General features: G+C 39.7%; 1 long non-coding RNA gene across 2 annotated transcripts in view; it reads right to left on the reverse strand.

Annotated features, from left to right (window-relative positions):
- The window catches only part of LOC127595658 (uncharacterized), a 57,019-nt gene extending 36,011 nt beyond the window's left edge, over window positions 1-21,008 (reverse strand). The window contains exons 1-2 of one of the 2 annotated variants that reach the window (XR_007961303.1): window positions 20,571-21,008; window positions 20,108-20,206 (exon numbers count right to left, since the gene is read on the reverse strand). This is a non-coding gene — a long non-coding RNA (uncharacterized LOC127595658). Of the gene's footprint in view, window positions 1-20,107; window positions 20,207-20,458 lie in introns of both variants that reach the window. The other variant, XR_007961302.1, reaches the window with a different exon arrangement.
- Between the last annotated feature and the right edge of the window lie 2,258 nt (window positions 21,009-23,266).

The following is a 23,266-nucleotide window of genomic DNA, read 5'->3' on the forward strand; positions in this document are numbered from 1 at the left end:
TTCAAAGTAAAAAAACGGGCTCAACTCGGACTGAAAGTGCATTTAAAGCAATTAAAACTGAAAATGAGTGTCACGCCTAAACCAAAGGACTTATGCACACATTTCAACATGTATTTAGTTCAGGTTGACCTCCTGAAGCCTAAATGAGCATTAATTTGACTACACAACTCATTCCTATGAAGGTACATTCAAAGTCACAAAACGTGCTCAACTAGGCCTGAAAGTGCATTTAAAGCAATAAAAACTGAAAATGAGTGTCACGCCTAAACCAAAGGACTTATGCACACATTTCAACATGTATTTAGTTCAGGTTGACCTCCTGAAGCCTAAATGAGCATTAATTTGACTACACAACTCATTCCTATGAAGGTACATTCAAAGTCACAAAACGTGCTCAACTAGGCCTGAAAGTGCATTTAAAGCAATAAAAACTCAAAATGAGTGTCACGCCTAAACCAAAGGACTTATGCACACATTTCAACATGTATTTAGTTCAGGTTGACATTCTGAAGCCTAAATGAGCATTAATTTGACTACACAACTCATTCCTATGAAGGTACATTCAAAGTAAAAAAACGGGCTCAACTAGGCCTGAAAGTGCATTTAAAGCAATAAAATCTCAAAATGAGTTTCACGCCTAAATCAAAGGACTTATGCACACATTTCAACATGTATTTAGTTTAGGTTGACCTCCTGAAGCCTAAATGAGCATTAATTTGATCACACAACTCATTCCCATGAAGATACATTCAAAGTCAGTAAGTGCCCTGCTCTGTCTGAAAATGCATTTGAATCAATAAAAACTAAAATTGAGTGTCATGCCTAAACCAAAGGACGTCTGCACACATTTCAACGTCTAAAGTGTTGTTTCCGATGCCTGCTAGTGTATGTGTGCGTGCGTGTGTGAGAGTGTGTAAGTGTGTGCTTGTGTTTGTGTGTGTTTGTGTGGGTGCGTGCGTGTGTGTGTTGTGCGCACCCCCCCCCCCAAAAAAAGTACTGTATTCGGATAAAAATGACGAATTACTCAGAGGTTTTAACTTTTGCTTGCACTTGATTTGTTCTGACACCGACGACGTCCACCAATGACAGCCCGAGTGGATCTAGCCCACGTGGTGTGAGAGCAGGGGGAGGTGAAAAGATGCAAAGCCTAGGTGATTGGCTGTGCATCTTTCAGTCTTCCACGTGGGTTAGTCTTTGATCTTCAATCAGTGTCCAAATGTTGTTTACATGCGTAGCGTGTGCGGATGTGTGTGCCTCTCATGAGTTTGTGTGTGTGTTTGCGCGCGCGTGATCGTGTGCCCATACATGTGTGAGTGTTTCTTTGATCTAAATCATCGTTGGTGTGTTGGTTACGATACGTGCTCGTCTGTGCGTACGTTTGTGTGAGTGTGTGTGCGTGCGTTTGTGTGTGTGCTTGCTGCGTGCTGGCGCTCTCGGAAGCGTGTGTGTCACAGAGAAAGAGAGGGAGCGGGATCGCTGGAACTGTATGTACTCTATGTGAAACACACAGGACATTTGTAATTTCGTCCCTTTCACATTTTTTTGGCTTTTTTAAAAATAAAACTTATTTTCATCAATGGTTCATAATGAGTGTCACGCCTAGACCAAATGACTTATGCACACATTTCAACATTTATTTAGTTCAGGTTGACCTCCTGAAGCCTAAATGGGCATTAATTTGACTACACAACTCATTCCTATGAAGGTACATTCAAAGTCACAAAACGTGCTCAACTAGGCCTGAAAGTGCATTTAAAGCAATAAAAACTCAAAATGAGTGTCACGCCTAAACCAAAGGCCTTATGCACACATTTCAACATGTATTTAGTTCAGGTTGACCTCCTGAAGCCTAAATGAGCATTAATTTGACTACACAACTTATTCCTATGAAGATACATTCAAAGTAAAAAAACGGGCTCAACTCGGACTGAAAGTGCATTTAAAGCAATAAAAACTGAAAATGAGTGTCACGCCTAAACCAAAGGACTTATGCACACATTTCAACATGTATTTAGTTCAGGTTGACCTCCTGAAGCCTAAATGAGCATTAATTTGACTACACAACTCATTCCTATGAAGGTACATTCAAAGTCACAAAACGTGCTCAACTAGGCCTGAAAGTGCATTTAAAGCAATAAAAACTGAAAATGAGTGTCACGCCTAAACCAAAGGACTTATGCACACATTTCAACATGTATTTAGTTCAGGTTGACATTCTGAAGCCTAAATGAGCATTAATTTGACTACACAACTTATTCCTATGAAGATACATTCAAAGTAAAAAAACGGGCTCAACTCGGACTGAAAGTGCATTTAAAGCAATAAAAACCGAAAATGAGTGTCACGCCTAAACCAAAGGACTTATGCACACATTTCAACATGTATTTAGTTCAAGTTGACCTCCTGAAGCCTAAATGAGCATTAATTTGACTACACAACTTATTCCTATGAAGGAACATTCAAAGTAAAAAAACGGGCTCAACTCGGACTGAAAGTGCATTTAAAGCAATAAAAACTGAAAATGAGTGTCACGCCTAAACCAAAGGACTTATGCACACATTTCAACATGTATTTAGTTCAGGTTGACCTCCTGAAGCCTAAATGAGCATTAATTTGACTACACAACTTATTCCTATGAAGATACATTCAAAGTAAAAAAACGGGCTCAACTCGGACTGAAAGTGCATTTAAAGCAATAAAAACTGAAAATGAGTGTCACGCCTAAACCAAAGGACTTATGCACACATTTATCCATGTATTTAGTTCAGGTTGACCTCCTGAAGCCTAAATGAGCATTAATTTGACTACACAACTCATTCCTATGAAGGTACATTCAAAGTCACAAAACGTGCTCAACTAGGCCTGAAAGTGCATTTAAAGCAATAAAAACTCAAAATGAGTGTCACGCCTAAACCAAAGGACTTATGCACACATTTCAACATGTATTTAGTTCAGGTTGACCTCCTGAAGCCTAAATGAGCATTAATTTGACTACACAACTCATTCCTATGAAGGAACATTCAAAGTAAAAAAACGGGCTCAACTCGGACTGAAAGTGCATTTAAAGCAATAAAAACTGAAAATGAGTGTCACGCCTAAACCAAAGGACTTATGCACACATTTCAACATGTATTTAGTTCAGGTTGACCTCCTGAAGCCTAAATGAGCATTAATTTGACTACACAACTCATTCCTATGAAGGTACATTCAAAGTCACAAAACGTGCTCAACTAGGCCTGAAAGTGCATTTAAAGCAATAAAAACTGAAAATGAGTGTCACGCCTAAACCAAAGGACTTATGCACACATTTCAACATGTATTTAGTTCAGGTTGACGTCCTGAAGCCTAAATGAGCATTAATTTGACTACACAACTTATTCCTATGAAGATACATTCAAAGTAAAAAAACGTGCTCTACTCGGCCTGAAAATGCATTTAAAGCAATAAAAACTCAAAATGAGTGTCGCGCCTAAACCAAAGGCCTTATGCACACATTTCAACATGTATTTAGTTCAGGTTGACCTCCTGAAGCCTAAATGAGCATTAATTTGACTACACAACTCATTCATATGAAGGAACATTCAAAGTAAAAAAACGGGCTCAACTCGGATTGAAAGTGCATTTAAAACAATAAAAACTGAAAATGAGTGTCACGCCTAAACCAAAGGACTTATGCACACATTTCAACATGTATTTATTTCAGGTTGACCTCCTGAAGCCTAAATGAGCATTAATTTGACTACACAACTCATTCTTATGAAGGTACATTCAAAGTCACAAAACGTGCTCAACTAGGCCTGAAAGTGCATTTAAAGCAATAAAAACTCAAAATGAGTGTCACGCCTAAACCAAAGGACTTATGCACACATTTCAACATGTATTTAGTTCAGGTTGACATTCTGAAGCCTAAATGAGCATTAATTTGACTACACAACTTATTCCTATGAAGATACATTCAAAGTAAAAAAACGGCTCAACTCGGACTGAAAGTGCATTTAAAGCAATAAAAACTGAAAATGAGTGTCACGCCTAAACCAAAGGACTTATGCACACATTTCAACATGTATTTAGTTCAGGTTGACCTCCTGAAGCCTAAATGAGCATTAATTTGACTACACAACTCATTCCTATGAAGGTACATTCAAAGTCACAAAACGTGCTCAACTAGGCCTGAAAGTGCATTTAAAGCAATAAAAACTCAAAATGAGTGTCACGCCTAAACCAAAGGACTTATGTACACATTTCAACATGTATTTAGTTCAGGTTGACCTCCTGAAGCCTAAATGAGCATTAATTTGACTACACAACTCATTCCTATGAAGGTACATTCAAAGTAAAAAAACGGGCTCAACTAGGCCTGAAAGTGCATTTAAAGCAATAAAATCTCAAAATGAGTTTCACGCCTAAATCAAAGGACTTATGCACACATTTCAACATGTATTTAGTTTAGGTTGACCTCCTGAAGCCTAAATGAGCATTAATTTGATCACACAACTCATTCCCATGAAGATACATTCAAAGTCAGTAAGTGCCCTGCTCTGTCTGAAAATGCATTTGAATCAATAAAAACTAAAATTGAGTGTCATGCCTAAACCAAAGGACGTCTGCACACATTTCAACGTCTAAAGTGTTGTTTCCGATGCCTGCTAGTGTATGTGTGCGTGCGTGTGTGAGAGTGTGTAAGTGTGTGCTTGTGTTTGTGTGTGTTTGTGTGGGTGCGTGCGTGTGTGTGTGTTGTGCGCACCCCCCCCCCCCCAAAAAAAAGTACTGTATTCGGATAAAAATGACGAATTACTCAGAGGTTTTAACTTTTGCTTGCACTTGATTTGTTCTGACACCGACGACGTCCACCAATGACAGCCCGAGTGGATCTAGCCCACGTGGTGTGAGAGCAGGGGGAGGTGAAAAGATGCAAAGCCTAGGTGATTGGCTGTGCATCTTTCAGTCTTCCACGTGGGTTAGTCTTTGATCTTCAATCAGTGTCCAAATGTTGTTTACATGCGTAGCGTGTGCGGATGTGTGTGCCTCTCATGAGTTTGTGTGTGTGTTTGCGCGCGCGTGATCGTGTGCCCATACATGTGTGAGTGTTTCTTTGATCTAAATCATCGTTGGTGTGTTGTTTACGATACGTGCTCGTCTGTGCGTACGTTTGTGTGAGTGTGTGTGCGTGCGTTTGTGTGTGTGCTTGCTGCGTGCTGGCGCGCTCGGAAGCGTGTGTGTCACAGAGAAAGAGAGGGAGCGGGATCGCTGGCCTGTATGTACTCTATGTGAAACACACAGGACATTTGTAATTTCGTCCCTTTCACATTTTTTGGCTTTTTTAAAAATAAAACTTATTTTCATCAATGGTTCATAATGAGTGTCACGCCTAGACCAAATGACTTATGCACACATTTCAACATTTATTTAGTTCAGGTTGACCTCCTGAAGCCTAAATGAGCATTAATTTGACTACACAACTAATTCCTATGAAGGTACATTCAAAGTCACAAAACGTGCTCAACTAGGCCTGAAAGTGCATTTAAAGCAATAAAAACTCAAAATGAGTGTCACGCCTAAACCAAAGGACTTATGCACACATTTCAACATGTATTTAGTTCAGGTTGACCTCCTGAAGCCTAAATCACCATTAATTTGACTACACAACTTATTCCTATGAAGATACATTCAAAGTAAAAAAACGGGCTCAACTCGGACTGAAAGTGCATTTAAAGCAATAAAAACTGAAAATGAGTGTCACGCCTAAACCAAAGGACTTATGCACACATTTCAACATGTATTTAGTTGAGGTTGACGTCCTGAAGCCTAAATGAGCATTAATTTGACTACACAACTTATTCCTATGAAGATACATTCAAAGTAAAAAAACGTGCTCTACTCGGCCTGAAAATGCATTTAAAGCCATAAAAACTCAAAATGAGTGTCGTGCCTAAACCAAAGGCCTTATGCACACATTTCAACATGTATTTAGTTCAGGTTGACCTCCTGAAGCCTAAATGAGCATTAATTTGACTACACAACTTATTCCTATGAAGATACATTCAAAGTAAAAAAACGGGCTCAACTCGGACTGAAAGTGCATTTAAAGCAATAAAAACTGAAAATGAGTGTCACGCCTAAACCAAAGGACTTATGCACACATTTCAACATGTATTTAGTTCAGGTTGACCTCCTGAAGCCTAAATGAGCATTAATTTGACTACACAACTCATTCCTATGAAGGTACATTCAAAGTCACAAAACGTGCTCAACTAGGCCTGAAAGTGCATTTAAAGCAATAAAAACTGAAAATGAGTGTCACGCCTAAACCAAAGGACTTATGCACACATTTCAACATGTATTTAGTTCAGGTTGACATTCTGAAGCCTAAATGAGCATTAATTTGACTACACAACTTATTCCTATGAAGATACATTCAAAGTAAAAAAACGGCTCAACTCGGACTGAAAGTGCATTTAAAGCAATAAAAACTGAAAATGAGTGTCACGCCTAAACCAAAGGACTTATGCACACATTTCAACATGTATTTAGTTCAGGTTGACCTCCTGAAGCCTAAATGAGCATTAATTTGACTACACAACTCATTCCTATGAAGGTACATTCAAAGTCACAAAACGTGCTCAACTAGGCCTGAAAGTGCATTTAAAGCAATAAAAACTGAAAATGAGTGTCACGCCTAAACCAAAGGACTTATGCACACATTTCAACATGTATTTAGTTCAGGTTGACATTCTGAAGCCTAAATGAGCATTAATTTGACTACACAACTTATTCCTATGAAGATACATTCAAAGTAAAAAAACGGCTCAACTCGGACTGAAAGTGCATTTAAAGCAATAAAAACTGAAAATGAGTGTCACGCCTAAACCAAAGGACTTATGCACACATTTCAACATGTATTTAGTTCAGGTTGACCTCCTGAAGCCTAAATGAGCATTAATTTGACTACACAACTTATTCCTATGAAGATACATTCACAGTAAAAAAACGGCTCAACTCGGACTGAAAGTGCATTTAAAGCAATAAAAACTGAAAATGAGTGTCACGCCTAAACCAAAGGACTTATGCACACATTTCAATATGTATTTAGTTCAGGTTGACCTCCTGAAGCCTAAATGAGCATTAATTTGACTACACAACTTATTCCTATGAAGATACATTCAAAGTAAAAAAACGGGCTCAACTCGGACTGAAAGTGCATTTAAAGCAATAAAAACTGAAAATGAGTGTCACGCCTAAACCAAAGGACTTATGCACACATTTCAACATGTATTTAGTTCAGGTTGACCTCCTGAAGCCTAAATGAGCATTAATTTGACTACACAACTCATTCCTATGAAGGTACATTCAAAGTCACAAAACGTGCTCAACTAGGCCTAAAAGTGCATTTAAAGCAATAAAAACTGAAAATGAGTGTCACGCCTAAACCAAAGGACTTATGCACACATTTCAACATGTATTTAGTTCAGGTTGACATTCTGAAGCCTAAATGAGCATTAATTTGACTACACAACTTATTCCTATGAAGATACATTCAAAGTAAAAAAACGGGCTCAACTCGGACTGAAAGTGCATTTAAAGCAATAAAAACTGAAAATGAGTGTCACGCCTAAACCAAAGGACTTATGCACACATTTCAACATGTATTTAGTTCAGGTTGACCTCCTGAAGCCTAAATGAGCATTAATTTGACTACACAACTTATTCCTATGAAGGAACATTCAAAGTAAAAAAACGGGCTCAACTCGGACTGAAAGTGCATTTAAAGCAATAAAAACTGAAAATGAGTGTCACGCCTAAACCAAAGGACTTATGCACACATTTCAACATGTATTTAGTTCAGGTTGACCTCCTGAAGCCTAAATGAGCATTAATTTGACTACACAACTCATTCCTATGAAGGTACATTCAAAGTCACAAAACGTGCTCAACTAGGCCTGAAAGTGCATTTAAAGCAATAAAAACTGAAAATGAGTGTCACGCCTAAACCAAAGGACTTATGCACACATTTCAACATGTATTTAGTTCAGGTTGACATTCTGAAGCCTAAATGAGCATTAATTTGACTACACAACTTATTCCTATGAAGATACATTCACAGTAAAAAAACGGGCTCAACTCGGACTGAAAGTGCATTTAAAGCAATAAAAACTGAAAATGAGTGTCACGCCTAAACCAAAGGACTTATGCACACATTTCAACATGTATTTAGTTCAGGTTGACCTCCTGAAGCCTAAATGAGCATTAATTTGACTACACAACTTATTCCTATGAAGATACATTCAAAGTAAAAAAACGGGCTCAACTCGGACTGAAAGTGCATTTAAAGCAATAAAAACTGAAAATGAGTGTCACGCCTAAACCAAAGGACTTATGCACACATTTCAACATGTATTTAGTTCAGGTTGACCTCCTGAAGCCTAAATGAGCATTAATTTGACTACACAACTCATTCCTATGAAGGTACATTCAAAGTCACAAAATGTGCTCAACTAGGCCTGAAAGTGCATTTAAAGCAATAAAAACTCAAAATGAGTGTCACGCCTAAACCAAAGGACTTATGCACACATTTCAACATGTATTTAGTTCAGGTTGACCTCCTGAAGCCTAAATCACCATTAATTTGACTACACAACTTATTCCTATGAAGATACATTCAAAGTAAAAAAACGGGCTCAACGCGGACTGAAAGTGCATTTAAAGCAATAAAAACTGAAAATGAGTGTCACGCCTAAACCAAAGGACTTATGCACACATTTCAACATGTATTTAGTTCAGGTTGATGTCCTGAAGCCTAAATGAGCATTAATTTGACTACACAACTTATTCCTATGAAGGAACATTCAAAGTAAAAAAACGGGCTCAACTCGGACTGAAAGTGCATTTAAAGCAATAAAAACTGAAAATGAGTGTCACGCCTAAACCAAAGGACTTATGCACACATTTCAACATGTATTTAGTTCAGGTTGACCTCCTGAAGCCTAAATGAGCATTAATTTGACTACACAACTCATTCCTATGAAGGTACATTCAAAGTCACAAAACGTGCTCAACTAGGCCTGAAAGTGCATTTAAAGCAATAAAAACTCAAAATGAGTGTCACGCCTAAACCAAAGGACTTATGCACACATTTCAACATGTATTTAGTTCAGGTTGACATTCTGAAGCCTAAATGAGCATTAATTTGACTACACAACTTATTCCTATGAAGATACATTCAAAGTAAAAAAACGGCTCAACTCGGACTGAAAGTGCATTTAAAGCAATAAAAACTGAAAATGAGTGTCACGCCTAAACCAAAGGACTTATGCACACATTTCAACATGTATTTAGTTCAGGTTGACCTCCTGAAGCCTAAATGAGCATTAATTTGACTACACAACTCATTCCTATGAAGGTACATTCAAAGTCACAAAACGTGCTCAACTAGGCCTGAAAGTGCATTTAAAGCAATAAAAACTCAAAATGAGTGTCACGCCTAAACCAAAGGACTTATGCACACATTTCAACATGTATTTAGTTCAGGTTGACATTCTGAAGCCTAAATGAGCATTAATTTGACTACACAACTCATTCCTATGAAGGTACATTCAAAGTAAAAAAACGGGCTCAACTAGGCCTGAAAGTGCATTTAAAGCAATAAAATCTCAAAATGAGTTTCACGCCTAAATCAAAGGACTTATGCACACATTTCAACATGTATTTAGTTTAGGTTGACCTCCTGAAGCCTAAATGAGCATTAATTTGATCACACAACTCATTCCCATGAAGATACATTCAAAGTCAGTAAGTGCCCTGCTCTGTCTGAAAATGCATTTGAATCAATAAAAACTAAAATTGAGTGTCATGCCTAAACCAAAGGACGTCTGCACACATTTCAACGTCTAAAGTGTTGTTTCCGATGCCTGCTAGTGTATGTGTGCGTGCGTGTGTGAGAGTGTGTAAGTGTGTGCTTGTGTTTGTGTGTGTTTGTGTGGGTGCGTGCGTGTGTGTGTTGTGCGCACCCCCCCCCCCCCAAAAAAAGTACTGTATTCGGATAAAAATGACGAATTACTCAGAGGTTTTAACTTTTGCTTGCACTTGATTTGTTCTGACACCGACGACGTCCACCAATGACAGCCCGAGTGGATCTAGCCCACGTGGTGTGAGAGCAGGGGGAGGTGAAAAGATGCAAAGCCTAGGTGATTGGCTGTGCATCTTTCAGTCTTCCACGTGGGTTAGTCTTTGATCTTCAATCAGTGTCCAAATGTTGTTTACATGCGTAGCGTGTGCGGATGTGTGTGCCTCTCATGAGATTGTGTGTGTGTTTGCGCGCGCGTGATCGTGTGCCCATACATGTGTGAGTGTTTCTTTGATCTAAATCATCGTTGGTGTGTTGTTTACGATACGTGCTCGTCTGTGCGTACGTTTGTGTGAGTGTGTGTGCGTGCGTTTGTGTGTGTGCTTGCTGCGTGCTGGCGCTCTCGGAAGCGTGTGTGTCACAGAGAAAGAGAGGGAGCGGGATCGCTGGCCTGTATGTACTCTATGTGAAACACACAGGACATTTGTAATTTCGTCCCTTTCACATTTTTTGGCTTTTTTAAAAATAAAACTTATTTTCATCAATGGTTCATAATGAGTGTCACGCCTAGACCAAATGACTTATGCACACATTTCAACATTTATTTAGTTCAGGTTGACCTCCTGAAGCCTAAATGAGCATTAATTTGACTACACAACTCATTCCTATGAAGGTACATTCAAAGTCACAAAACGTGCTCAACTAGGCCTGAAAGTGCATTTAAAGCAATAAAAACTCAAAATGAGTGTCACGCCTAAACCAAAGGCCTTATGCACACATTTCAACATGTATTTAGTTCAGGTTGACCTCCTGAAGCCTAAATGAGCATTAATTTGACTACACAACTTATTCCTATGAAGATACATTCAAAGTAAAAAAACGGGCTCAACTCGGACTGAAAGTGCATTTAAAGCAATAAAAACTGAAAATGAGTGTCACGCCTAAACCAAAGGACTTATGCACACATTTCAACATGTATTTAGTTCAGGTTGACCTCCTGAAGCCTAAATGAGCATTAATTTGACTACACAACTCATTCCTATGAAGGTACATTCAAAGTCACAAAACGTGCTCAACTAGGCCTGAAAGTGCATTTAAAGCAATAAAAACTGAAAATGAGTGTCACGCCTAAACCAAAGGACTTATGCACACATTTCAACATGTATTTAGTTCAGGTTGACATTCTGAAGCCTAAATGAGCATTAATTTGACTACACAATTTATTCCTATGAAGATACATTCAAAGTAAAAAAACGGCTCAACTCGGACTGAAAGTGCATTTAAAGCAATAAAAACTGAAAATGAGTGTCACGCCTAAACCAAAGGACTTATGCACACATTTCAACATGTATTTAGTTCAGGTTGACCTCCTGAAGCCTAAATGAGCATTAATTTGACTACACAACTCATTCCTATGAAGGTACATTCAAAGTCACAAAACGTGCTCAACTCGGCCTGAAAGTGCATTTAAAGCAATAAAAACTGAAAATGAGTGTCACGCCTATACCAAAGGACTTATGCACACATTTCAACATGTATTTAGTTCAGGTTGACCTCCTGAAGCCTAAATGAGCATTAATTTGACTCCACAACTTATTCCTATGAAGATACATTCAAAGTAAAAAAACGGGCTCAACTCGGACTGAAAGTGCATTTAAAGCAATAAAAACTGAAAATGAGTGTCACGCCTAAACCAAAGGACTTATGCACACATTTCAACATGTATTTAGTTCAGGTTGACCTCCTGAAGCCTAAATGAGCATTAATTTGACTACACAACTCATTCCTATGAAGGTACATTCAAAGTCACAAAACGTGCTCAACTAGGCCTGAAAGTGCATTTAAAGCAATAAAAACTGAAAATGAGTGTCACGCCTAAACCAAAGGACTTATGCACACATTTCAACATGTATTTAGTTCAGGTTTACATTCTGAAGCCTAAATGAGCATTAATTTGACTACACAACTTATTCCTATGAAGATACATTCAAAGTAAAAAAACGGCTCAACTCGGACTGAAAGTGCATTTAAAGCAATTAAAACTGAAAATGAGTGTCACGCCTAAACCAAAGGACTTATGCACACATTTCAACATGTATTTAGTTCAGGTTGACCTCCTGAAGCCTAAATGAGCATTAATTTGACTACACAACTCATTCCTATGAAGGTACATTCAAAGTCACAAAACGTGCTCAACTAGGCCTGAAAGTGCATTTAAAGCAATAAAAACTGAAAATGAGTGTCACGCCTAAACCAAAGGACTTATGCACACATTTCAACATGTATTTAGTTCAGGTTGACCTCCTGAAGCCTAAATGAGTATAATTTGACTACACAACTCATTCCTATGAAGGTACATTAAAAGTCACAAAACGTGCTCAACTAGGCCTGAAAGTGCATTTAAAGCAATAAAAACTCAAAATGAGTGTCACGCCTAAACCAAAGGACTTATGCGCACATTTCAACATGTATTTAGTTCAGGTTGACATTCTGAAGCCTAAATGAGCATTAATTTGATCACACAACTCATTCCTATGAAGATACATTCAAAGTAAAAAAACGTGCTCTACTCGGCCTGAAAATGCATTTAAAGCAATAAAAACTGAAAATGAGTGTCACGCCTAAACCAAAGGACTTATGCACACATTTCAACATGTATTTAGTTCAGGTTGACATTCTGAAGCCTAAATGAGCATTAATTTGACTACACAACTTATTCCTATGAAGATACATTCAAAGTAAAAAAACGGCTCAACTCGGACTGAAAGTGCATTTAAAGCAATAAAAACTGAAAATGAGTGTCACGCCTAAACCAAAGGACTTATGCACACATTTCAACATGTATTTAGTTCAGGTTGACCTCCTGAAGCCTAAATGAGCATTAATTTGACTACACAACTCATTCCTATGAAGGTACATTCAAAGTCACAAAACGTGCTCAACTAGGCCTGAAAGTGCATTTAAAGCAATAAAAACTGAAAATGAGTGTCACGCCTAAACCAAAGGACTTATGCACACATTTCAACATGTATTTAGTTCAGGTTGACATTCTGAAGCCTAAATGAGCATTAATTTGACTACACAACTTATTCCTATGAAGATACATTCAAAGTAAAAAAACGGCTCAACTCGGACTGAAAGTGCATTTAAAGCAATAAAAACTGAAAATGAGTGTCACGCCTAAACCAAAGGACTTATGCACACATTTCAACATGTATTTAGTTCAGGTTGACCTCCTGAAGCCTAAATGAGCATTAATTTGACTACACAACTCATTCCTATGAAGGTACATTCAAAGTCACAAAACGTGCTCAACTAGGCCTGAAAGTGCATTTAAAGCAATAAAAACTGAAAATGAGTGTCACGCCTAAACCAAAGGACTTATGCACACATTTCAACATGTATTTAGTTCAGGTTGACCTCCTGAAGCCTAAATGAGCATTAATTTGACTACACAACTTATTCCTATGAAGATACATTCAAAGTAAAAAAACGGGCTCAACTCGGACTGAAAGTGCATTTAAAGCAATAAAAACTGAAAATGAGTGTCACGCCTAAACCAAAGGACTTATGCACACATTTCAACATGTATTTAGTTCAGGTTGACATTCTGAAGCCTAAATGAGCATTAATTTGACTACACAACTTATTCCTATGAAGATACATTCACAGTAAAAAAACGGCTCAACTCGGACTGAAAGTGCATTTAAAGCAATAAAAACTGAAAATGAGTGTCACGCCTAAACCAAAGGACTTATGCACACATTTCAATATGTATTTAGTTCAGGTTGACCTCCTGAAGCCTAAATGAGCATTAATTTGACTACACAACTTATTCCTATGAAGATACATTCAAAGTAAAAAAACGGGCTCAACTCGGACTGAAAGTGCATTTAAAGCAATAAAAACTGAAAATGAGTGTCACGCCTAAACCAAAGGACTTATGCACACATTTCAACATGTATTTAGTTCAGGTTGACCTCCTGAAGCCTAAATGAGCATTAATTTGACTACACAACTCATTCCTATGAAGGTACATTCAAAGTCACAAAACGTGCTCAACTAGGCCTAAAAGTGCATTTAAAGCAATAAAAACTGAAAATGAGTGTCACGCTGTTGAGGAATGGGAGCTGTCAATTTGCTCTTGGCCCTTCCTTGGTTACAGATTCTTTTATCTCTCTATAAGGTGGAAGAAGACCCAACACCACGTAGTCTTTTCTTCAGTTTATCGCAACGCAACACGAATCGATTCGGGCTCCTGTGAGTCTCTGATTTCATCAGGAAGCCCCGAAGAAACACATTCATGAGATTATATAGAGACAATATGATAATGAGAGGAGGGGAGGTACGCCTCCCATGCAAATCCCGAAACAAAGAAAGTAACATGTCATCTGACCCGGTGTGGCCGGAGGAAGCCAGGAGCGGTGAGGTGAGACCAGACCACCACTACCCCCCATTTGGTGCGATGGCAGGAACAAAGATACCGGAGATAACAGCTCCTCTAAAACATGTCCCGCGGAGGGGGGCCCCAGAAGTGGTGGGGGCCGAGGGCACTAAAGTTGATTGTAATAACTTTGAGCAGTATATACCTTCAACCGCATTTGTACATTGTTTCTTTCAGTGTCTGAACAAACACAACCAACAGGAAGGAACAACACCATAACCAAGTAAAAAGCAGAAATAAGGAAGATCAAGCAAAGTTCGATTTTGATATGATGACATAGTATAGACCACTGCTGCTGGTCACAGATCTTGAGATTAGGGTTCCTCTTTGAGGGCACTTGAGAGCCTTCAGGGACTTTTATGAGGAAGTGGAGGCAATAAAAACCCTCGGGGGGCTGTTAATTACCCAAAGGGAGATGGGCTCTAAACTTCAAAGTACATCCTTTGTTTTAACTACTTCAGCAGATGTTCAGGAGAGAGACTAGTGTCAATAGTTCTCATACCAAGATGAAATTCAACAATGTTCTACTACTACTTCTAGCGGAATAATTCCTTAACAATCCCTCTCTTGATCACAATTAATATTGTGTTCACAAAACTTCGGTGTCAAACTCCGTCGTCAAAGCGGAACAACCAATTCTGTCTTGTGCAAAGCACTTCAGCGAAGCCTGCCACCAGTGCCCACATTAGTAGAGAAATAGAGACCAAAATAACCAGTATAATCAGGAAGATATGTTATTAGTTCTGGGCCCCCTGAGAACTTTGTCTTGGTATCACGTCCAGTCGTCCTTGCGAATGTCACTTTGAAGTTGGAGACGCTTCTTGGGGCTGACGCATTCCTTCTCGGTAGACAGCATGATGGGTCCTTTCTGTCACTCTGCGTGGTCCCATTCATCTCGGCTGGTGCCCCTTCCGCTGTAGGACCCCCAGATACACATGCTCGGGATACGTCTGTGGTCTCGGGGTGGTCACCCAGGAGTCTCGTCCGCTCCTGAAAATAGGAGACGAGAACACTCAATGACTCCTTGTCTGCTTCATGGCGAATCGTTTGTTGAAGAGCCCCCGGGTCCATGGATTGCCATGGAGCGGGGAACTCCTGGTCACGTCCCATCCTAAAAGGTGTGAGACCCGTGGTGGACTTAACGGTGGACCTCATGGTGAAAGCGCAAGTGGTAGCGCCTCATCCCAATCCGATTTCTCTCAGGTCATCACCATCTGAGTTTTTGATATAAGCCTCTGATACGTTGGTTCGAGCTTACCTTGAATTGCAGATAAAAAACCCCATGCCTCCCGAATTGGAGTCTTCAATTTAGTTGCCAACAGGACTGGACGTCCATCAATTTCATGCCGATACAAACCAGTCTCATCCCTGGCCACCCGGTTAGTTCTTCTCCTCCGGGATACCCTCTCTTGGTCAGAAATAAGGTTGTTAGTTTGGAAAACATACAATTTCCCATTTTTGATTCCACTTCCATCACTAAAGATCAAGTCGTCTTCTACTGTCTCCTTAGTCATCTAGTCTGCTTTGTCATTTTTTTTCATTTTGTCTTTTACGTGGGAAAGTCCTTCTAATATGTGCCCTGCATTTAATAACTACTTCTTTTGGTTTTAGCAGAGCCTCTCTAAGTTTTTTGTTTCTTTGTTTCTTCTTCACTATGTTGAATCGATGTTCCTGTGGCAGTTTTTTAAATTTTTATTGTAAACATTTGTCTCATGCTGCCGCATATCTGATGCACGCTGAATGTTTTTGTTCAATTGGGTCCAATTGCCTGCTGACGTATGTCAAAATTAATCAAAATTAGTCTTTTACTTCCCTGTTGTTCACGTTCCTGCCATTCACGTTCCCCTCTCTTTTCTGAAAAAGAACTACAGAAACAGAACCTTCTTTTTCAGAAACATCTAAGTAAATCAGCTAGACCAGGCCGCACAAAAGAAACCGGCATCGCTGTACCTTCTGATGTGTTCAGTCTCCCCAAAAATATAAAGGCAGTGCGCATTGTAATTTTCACATGCGATAGTTTGAAACCGCAAAAAGCCAAACGTCAAAGGAGCCACCTTGCGGCTTCCAAACAGCAAATCTTAGATGATGCATCGATAAGAACATTACCATGCCGAATATGTACAACGCCATCCGTAGGTCGGAAAGAGTAGATTAGGTGTTTAAGCACTTGAATAAAAATTCCAGAAGACAAAATCGAATACGTGGGGCAACCGAGTGTAGTAAAATTTAACTCCAAGGTGAGAGAATGAGAAAATTCCCTATACGATTCTGAAAGCGGTATATGGAAAAAACCTTAGCTAAATCGATTACAAAAAAGGTGTATGAATGAGAATTTTTGGATATTTGAGTAGACGGCAAAAAGTATGAGCGGCGCGGCCATGTCAGGCCTAGATACCAGTCAATGAGATGAGATCCTCTGACAGGTCCACTCTGGCTGCCACACCCTTCAGGACCTACAATAATTGAGGAGGAGGGAACATTAAACAAATTGCCTTGTGTTTCACCCAACCAGGCCATGCGATAAATTTCATTCTCTAGCTTGTCAAAAGCATTGTGCAGTGGGAAGGACCGATCAGCGGATGGTAAGGTCATATGGAGGAAGTCTAAGGAGACCAAAGCCGATACTGTTGGAAGACAGAGTTCAGTGGTGGGTCATCGGCTGACTTTAGCAATAGTCAGTCTTGTATCAGCCTGCATTGGGAGCGAGCGTAGTCCAGCATGTTCAAGTTCATGACAGTCTTTCAGTGAGGCCAGCAGTGATCCCTATTGTTGGGGATTCGAGTACCCATGGAGCAGATGGGTATTGTCCATTTGGAGGTGCAGTATCCTGTCATTGTTGTTGGTTTTGCGGAGGAGGAGTCAGAGCTTGTTGATCATAGCCTGATTGATGAACAGGTGGGTGCCGGCGGTGCGGGCATTTCCTTGTCCGATGATTCACATCACCACAAATGAAACAGCCAGCTTGGCTCCCGTGACTTCCTCGTCCACGCCCACCTTCCCGTCTCAGACCTCCCCCCAGCCATGCGTCTGGGCCCTGCCTTGTGGGCAGGCCGTAATGTTGAGGTGTGGCTTGGAGCTGCGGTGTGGGTGTGATCAGCCGTGGTGGAGCCTGTTGAGAGACACTGATTGACATTTGATTAGTTCTCCCAAGTTTCTCTTTTTTGCATGCATTACTGGAGGCTCTCTTAGCCTCTTGTATTTGTGGATTCAAAAAGTTGTTCTGTAGCTCGGATGTTTTCTCAGTCTCTTCCTCGGCTCTCATTCGAGATTGCTGCACATAATATAGGAAATGAGTTCGCCAATTCACGTCATCTGAAGTGGGGAGAGTGGGAGAGTTAGTCATCATTTTCTGCACATCAGACGGACAACCCCCCAGCACTGCTTGCCTGAACAAAGCCTGATTCAATGGATGACTATTGGGGTCCTGTCCTGTGACAGTCACCCAAGCATCCATACAATTAACCAAATAAGTCATTGGGTGTACCTCAGATAGTAATTCAAACGCCAGTTGTTGTGAAGGACCCAATGTTGTTGGATAAATGGAACTCAGCGCGTCTGATTTTCTATCATTCAACCTAGTCAATTTGCAAGAGACTATTCCCTCTAAAAGGTCCATAATCTCTTTGGGTAAATACTTACTCTTAAGCCAGTCTATCGCCCACAACTGTATGTCATAGTCAATTTTAGGCAAATCCAGCAACATTTGCCTCGTCAATTCAGTCTCCTTAGTTACAAAAGTGGTTGCATCCCAAACACTCATGCTCTCATTATCCTGTGTAATTTGCATACATTTTCTACTTTTACCAATCGTTTATGAACCACCCTGGGCAGATCAGGGGGAAGCTTGGCACACAAGGGATTCAGGTGGGGGCCAGTCAAATGGCCAGTATGCCTTACCCCCCTTCCTGTAGGTTTGTGCTTACAGACTTGCCTGTGGAGCCTACACAATGATTAAAGTGCCCCTCTGTTAAGACGTTTATAAATTTTTTTTTTTTTTAATTCACTCAATATCTGTAACCCTCACAACAGTGTCTGCGATTGTGATGAATATAGACACGTTTTCGTGTGTGTGGTGAGCTCAGGTCTCTCTGCCTGCAGATTGACCTTCCGCTCCAATTTCTTCTGCCTTGTCTATGTACAAGTGACCACTCGGCGCCTGTAATGAGGTCATAATTTTAGCGCTCGTCACCTCATGCGGTGAAGGAGGCATCCTCGCTGCCTTGTTTATCATAACTTTGTCGAGTCACTTTGGTTATATATTTTTTTCTTTTTCCAATGTCGAAGGCAGTGGTCAAACTGCCCATGAAATGCAATATATAGAAGAACCTCTACTTGTCAACTTGACCCTCTCTTGTCCCCTCGCATATCAACCACATCATATTATCATCTTAGAAACATCCACCGGCTCCGCTCTTTTCTCACTCCTCACATTCAAAGCCATCCATAATCTAGCCCCTCCATACCTATCTGACCTCATCCACATTTTAAATTCCGCCTCAAAACACATCTGTTTGGACAAGCCTATTCGCTCGGACCATAAAGCCATTATTATTTCTGTTGTTGTATTTTTTTCTTATTTTATTTGACGTTGATCTTAATATTGTATTCGTGATTTTAACTGCTTGTTGTAAGGTGTCCTCGAGTTCCTAGGAAGACCCCACAAATAAAATGTATTATTATTATTATTATATTATTATTATAGCTCGAATTGAATACACTTAGTTTTTTCTTTTTATATTTCAAACTATTGTCTTATTCTTACAATTTATTCTTAGGACCTTATTTTCTCGCTTTACTTACCCCTCTGCGCAGTGCATTCGCCCTTTTCTCTCTCTGCGCAATGCATTCGCCTTCCTTTCTTTCCTACTTACCACCAGACGGTATTTCAACCGTTTTCTTGCCTTCAGGCGTTCCGTCCACCTTACAGTTCACCATGTTTTTATCATACTCGCCGTCCAATATACTCCCTTATGGACCGTGTGACGTCACGTAATTCTCCAATTGTAACAATGGAGCTGTCCCTAACTTGCCCTAAATATACAGCTGTTTACTCAGACTGCGATCTCCATTCGTCAGTCCTACAATTTATCAGCATCCAGAATAATAAAAATTACCTGGACCTGCCTCAGCAATTAACCACTAATTTTTTAAATGCCTATGAACTCAGACCGCGATCTCCATTCGTCAGTCCTACAATTTATCAGCATCCAGAATAATAAAAATTACCTGGACCTGCCTCAGCAATTAACCACTAATTTTTTAAATGCCTATGAACTCAGACCGCGATCTCCATTCGTCAGTCCTACAATTTATCAGCATCCAGAATAATAAAAATTACCTGGACTTGCCTCAGCAATTAACCACTAATTTTTTAATTGCCTATGAACTCAGACCGCGATCTCCATTCGTCAGTCCTACAATTTATCAGCATCCAGAATAATAAAAATTACCTGGACCTGCCTCAGCAATTAACCACTAATTTTTTAAATGCCTTTGAACTCAGACCGCGATCTCCATTCGTCAGTCCTACAATTTATCAGCATCCAGAATAATAAAAATTACCTGGACCTGCCTCAGCAATTAACCACTAATTTTTTAAATACCTACGAACTCAGTATCGTCTTTGCTCAGCTGTCTACTCAGACCGCGATCTCCAGTCGTCAGTCCTACAATTTATCAGCATCCAGAATAATAAAAATTACCTGGACCTGCCTCAGCAATTAACCACTAATTTTTCAAATACCTACGAACTCAGTATCGTCTTTGCTCAGCTGCCTACTCAGACCGCGATCTCCAGTCGTCAGTCCTACAATTTATCAGCATCCAGAATAATAAAAATTACCTGGACCTGCCTCAGCAATTAACCACTAATTTTTCAAATACCTACGAACTCAGACCGCGATCTCCATTCGTCAGTCCTACAATTTATCAGCATCCAGAATAATAAAAATTACCTGGACCTGCCTCAGCAATTAACCACTAATTTTTTAAATGCCTTCGAACTCAGACCGCGATCTCCATTCGTCAGTCCTACAATTTATCAGCATCCAGAATAATAAAAATTACCTGGACCTGCCTTAGCAATTAACCACTATTTTTTTTTAATTGCCTACAAACTCATTATCAATTTGTTATTTGCCACCTACAAGACCCAATCACTATACTTGGTTCAACACATTCAGGTTCAGAGCAGTTTGATTTGATCGGTCCTTATTGGACATAAGCCGAATCTTGACACTTTGCCCGTAATAACAGGAACAGGTGTGTCTTACCTGGTTATAGTGGAGCGCTCCTTGGTTACTGCCTGAGTCTGAAGGTCCTGAAACCGGTGTCGGTCTTTTTCCAGAGAGATCCTGTTCGTGACGCCATTTGTTGAGGAATGGGAGCTGTCAATTTGCTCTTGGCCCTTCCTTGGTTACAGATTCTTTTATCTCTCTATAAGGTGGAAGAAGACCCAACACCACGTAGTCTTTTCTTCAGTTTATCGCAACGCAACACGAATCGATTCGGGCTCCTGTGAGTCTCTGATTTCATCAGGAAGCCCCGAAGAAACACATTCATGAGATTATATAGAGACAATATGATAATGAGAGGAGGGGAGGTACGCCTCCCATGCAAATCCCGAAACAAAGAAAGTAACATGTCATCTGACCCGGTGTGGCCGGAGGAAGCCAGGAGCGGTGAGGTGAGACCAGACCACCACTACCCCCCATTTGGTGCGATGGCAGGAACAAAGATACCGGAGATAACAGCTCCTCTAAAACATGTCCCGCGGAGGGGGGCCCCAGAAGTGGTGGGGGCCGAGGGCACTAAAGTTGATTGTAATAACTTTGAGCAGTATATACCTTCAACCGCATTTGTACATTGTTTCTTTCAGTGTCTGAACAAACACAACCAACAGGAAGGAACAACACCATAACCAAGTAAAAAGCAGAAATAAGGAAGATCAAGCAAAGTTCGATTTTGATATGATGACATAGTATAGACCACTGCTGCTGGTCACAGATCTTGAGATTAGGGTTCCTCTTTGAGGGCACTTGAGAGCCTTCAGGGACTTTTATGAGGAAGTGGAGGCAATAAAAACCCTCGGGGGGCTGTTAATTACCCAAAGGGAGATGGGCTCTAAACTTCAAAGTACATCCTTTGTTTTAACTACTTCAGCAGATGTTCAGGAGAGAGACTAGTGTCAATAGTTCTCATACCAAGATGAAATTCAACAATGTTCTACTACTACTTCTAGCGGAATAATTCCTTAACACACGCCTAAACCAAAGGACTTATGCACACATTTCAACATGTATTTAGTTCAGGTTGACATTCTGAAGCCTAAATGAGCATTAATTTGACTACACAACTTATTCCTATGAAGATACATTCAAAGTAAAAAAACGGGCTCAACTCGGACTGAAAGTGCATTTAAAGCAATAAAAACTGAAAATGAGTGTCACGCCTAAACCCAAGGACTTATGCACACATTTCAACATGTATTTAGTTCAGGTTGACCTCCTGAAGCCTAAATGAGCATTAATTTGACTACACAACTTATTCCTATGAAGGAACATTCAAAGTAAAAAAACGGGCTCAACTCGGACTGAAAGTGCATTTAAAGCAATAAAAACTGAAAATGAGTGTCACGCCTAAACCAAAGGACTTATGCACACATTTCAACATGTATTTAGTTCAGGTTGACCTCCTGAAGCCTAAATGAGCATTAATTTGACTACACAACTCATTCCTATGAAGGTACATTCAAAGTCACAAAACGTGCTCAACTAGGCCTGAAAGTGCATTTAAAGCAATAAAAACTGAAAATGAGTGTCACGCCTAAACCAAAGGACTTATGCACACATTTCAACATGTATTTAGTTCAGGTTGACATTCTGAAGCCTAAATGAGCATTAATTTGACTACACAACTTATTCCTATGAAGATACATTCACAGTAAAAAAACGGGCTCAACTCGGACTGAAAGTGCATTTAAAGCAATAAAAACTGAAAATGAGTGTCACGCCTAAACCAAAGGACTTATGCACACATTTCAACATGTATTTAGTTCAGGTTGACCTCCTGAAGCCTAAATGAGCATTAATTTGACTACACAACTTATTCCTATGAAGATACATTCAAAGTAAAAAAACGGGCTCAACTCGGACTGAAAGTGCATTTAAAGCAATAAAAACTGAAAATGAGTGTCACGCCTAAACCAAAGGACTTATGCACACATTTCAACATGTATTTAGTTCAGGTTGACCTCCTGAAGCCTAAATGAGCATTAATTTGACTACACAACTCATTCCTATGAAGGTACATTCAAAGTCACAAAACGTGCTCAACTAGGCCTGAAAGTGCATTTAAAGCAATAAAAACTCAAAATGAGTGTCACGCCTAAACCAAAGGACTTATGCATACATTTCAACATGTATTTAGTTCAGGTTGACATTCTGAAGCCTAAATGAGCATTAATTTGACTACACAACTTATTCCTATGAAGATACATTCAAAGTAAAAAAACGGCTCAACTCGGACTGAAAGTGCATTTAAAGCAATAAAAACTGAAAATGAGTGTCACGTCTAAACCAAAGGACTTATGCACACATTTCAACATGTATTTAGTTCAGGTTGACCTCCTGAAGCCTAAATGAGCATTAATTTGACTACACAACTCATTCCTATAAAGGTACATTCAAAGTCACAAAACGTGCTCAACTAGGCCTGAAAGTGCATTTAAAGCAATAAAAACTGAAAATGAGTGTCACGCCTAA

The sequence above is a fragment of the Hippocampus zosterae genome, chromosome 2, assembly GCF_025434085.1.
Source record: "Hippocampus zosterae strain Florida chromosome 2, ASM2543408v3, whole genome shotgun sequence".
NCBI classification, from domain to species: Eukaryota; Metazoa; Chordata; class Actinopteri; order Syngnathiformes; family Syngnathidae; genus Hippocampus; species Hippocampus zosterae.